Source organism: Macrotis lagotis, chromosome 3 (assembly GCF_037893015.1).
Source record: "Macrotis lagotis isolate mMagLag1 chromosome 3, bilby.v1.9.chrom.fasta, whole genome shotgun sequence".
Taxonomy (NCBI): Eukaryota; Metazoa; Chordata; class Mammalia; order Peramelemorphia; family Peramelidae; genus Macrotis; species Macrotis lagotis.
In genome coordinates, this window is record NC_133660.1 from 47,952,623 (window position 1) to 47,954,688 (window position 2,066).

At 32.7% G+C, this 2,066-nt stretch overlaps 1 pseudogene; it reads right to left on the reverse strand.

Moving 5' to 3' along the window:
* Positions 1-385: 385 nt before the first annotated feature.
* On the reverse strand, positions 386-944 carry LOC141519109 (zinc finger protein AEBP2-like; annotated as a pseudogene).
* Positions 945-2,066: the final 1,122 nt, after the last annotated feature.

The following is a 2,066-nucleotide window of genomic DNA, read 5'->3' on the forward strand; positions in this document are numbered from 1 at the left end:
AAGAATTTCCATATATATGTAAAAAATGCAATTTTTGGTACATTAACAGAAATTTCAATTGCTTTTCTCATTGGAAAAAGCTCTTAAAATGAAAATACTAGGAGTTTTCAATAATTTTGAAAAAGAGGTTTTTCAAAAACCATTAATGATTCATATATACAAACTTTAAAATACTGTCCTCCATGAGAAAGACCTAACCCTGAAAAGGAAACCAGCAGACATACCACAACACTCTTAATAGCTAAGTTTCAGCCCTAATTTGATAGATGAAAATTTTGGTTGATTGCAAACAGTGAACTCATAATTTGTTTAAATACAAATTGAATACTTTTCTTATCAGAATTTTGTTCACAACCTCTTCTGTGGGGTAATTCAACATGTGATCTTAAGAAAAGTGATCTTTCAGGATTACACTATATGTATTTCTTTTGCTAGAATTTCTATATATGTTTGGATCCAAAAGCAAGGTAGTGACTTTGGGTAACTTTGATAACTGAACTTCTTTAGTTTTTAGGTGATGTCATTCTCTTTCATTTGCCCACACATCAGGCAAAATATCTTCTGGAATACAGTGAAGGAGCAGTTTTATCTTACATAATCTTCATTTCTTTTGGCTATTATGCTTGGCTGGTACTATGAAAAACAACACCGTGTCCTTTTCCTTAACTTTCTATATGGGCTGAGAGGTTAAGGCATAAGGATCAATGTGTTATTGCATTTAGTGTCTGTGCATCAAAGAAGACATGGGGTCATAATAGGGAAGGATGATGTTTATTCCTTAGGTTCTTCCTCGTGCTCATTCCAACTTTTAAAGGAGATTTCTCTTTTGCATTTGGCTGGCTGGCAATTTTTGAAGAATTCTGAGGGCTAACATGTGTAGGTACATGACTAGCTAGCCCTCCCAGAGATGCAAAGCCGGCATTACAGCCACTCTGTGTCAGCATATGTCTTTCTAACCAAAGTTGAGATTATGTTTTGATGCTCCCTGTATTCATAGTGGCTTTTTTCTTTTCAGGGATCTTTTCTGTTTGGAGTTTTTTGTTTGTTTATTTATAAAAGAAAGATTTTATTGCCCAGGTCAAATGAAGAAAATATTAAATACCTAAACAACCCTATCTCAGAAAAAGAAATTCAACAAGCCATTATTGAACTCCCTAAAAAAAATCTCCAGGGCCTGATGGATACACAAGTGAATTCCACCAAACATTTAAGGAACAATTGGTTCCAATCCTATATAAACTCTTTGGAAAAATAGGTAAAGATGGAACTCTGCCTAACTCTTTCTATGAAACCAGTATGGTAAATGTTACCTAAAGCAGGAAGAGTTAAAACAGAGAAAGAAAATTATAGACCCATTTCCCTGATGAATATAGATGCAAAAATCCTAAATAAAATATTAGCAAAATGACTACAACAAGTCATCACTAGGATAATACATTATGATCAAGTAGGATTTATTCCAGGAATGTAGGGTTGGTTCAATATTAGGAAAACTGTTAGTATACTCAATTATATCAACAACAAACCTATCAGAAATTGTATGATCATATCAATAGATGCTGAAAAAGTTTCTGACAAAACACAGCATCCAATCCAATTAAAAACACTAGAGAGTGTAGGAATAAATGTAATGTTCCTTAAAATAATTAGCAGTATCTATCTGAAACCATTAACAAGCATTATATTCAATGGGGAGAGGCTAGAGGCATTCCCAATAAGATCAGTGGTGAAACAAGGGTGCCCATTATCACCACTACTATTCAATATTGTATTAGAAATGTGAGCTTCAGCAATTAGAGAAGAAAAAGAAATTGAAGGAATTAGAATTGGGAAGGAAGAGACAAAACTCTCACTCTGTGCAGATGACATGATGGTTTACCTAGAGAATCCCAAGAAATCATCCAAAAAACTAATGGAAACAATTAGCAATTTTAGCAAAGTTGCAGATTATAAAATAAACCCTCATAAATCCTCAACATATATGTATATATATATATATATATATATATATATATATATATATATATAGCAAGAAGTAACCTCAGACAACATAAAATATTTGGGAG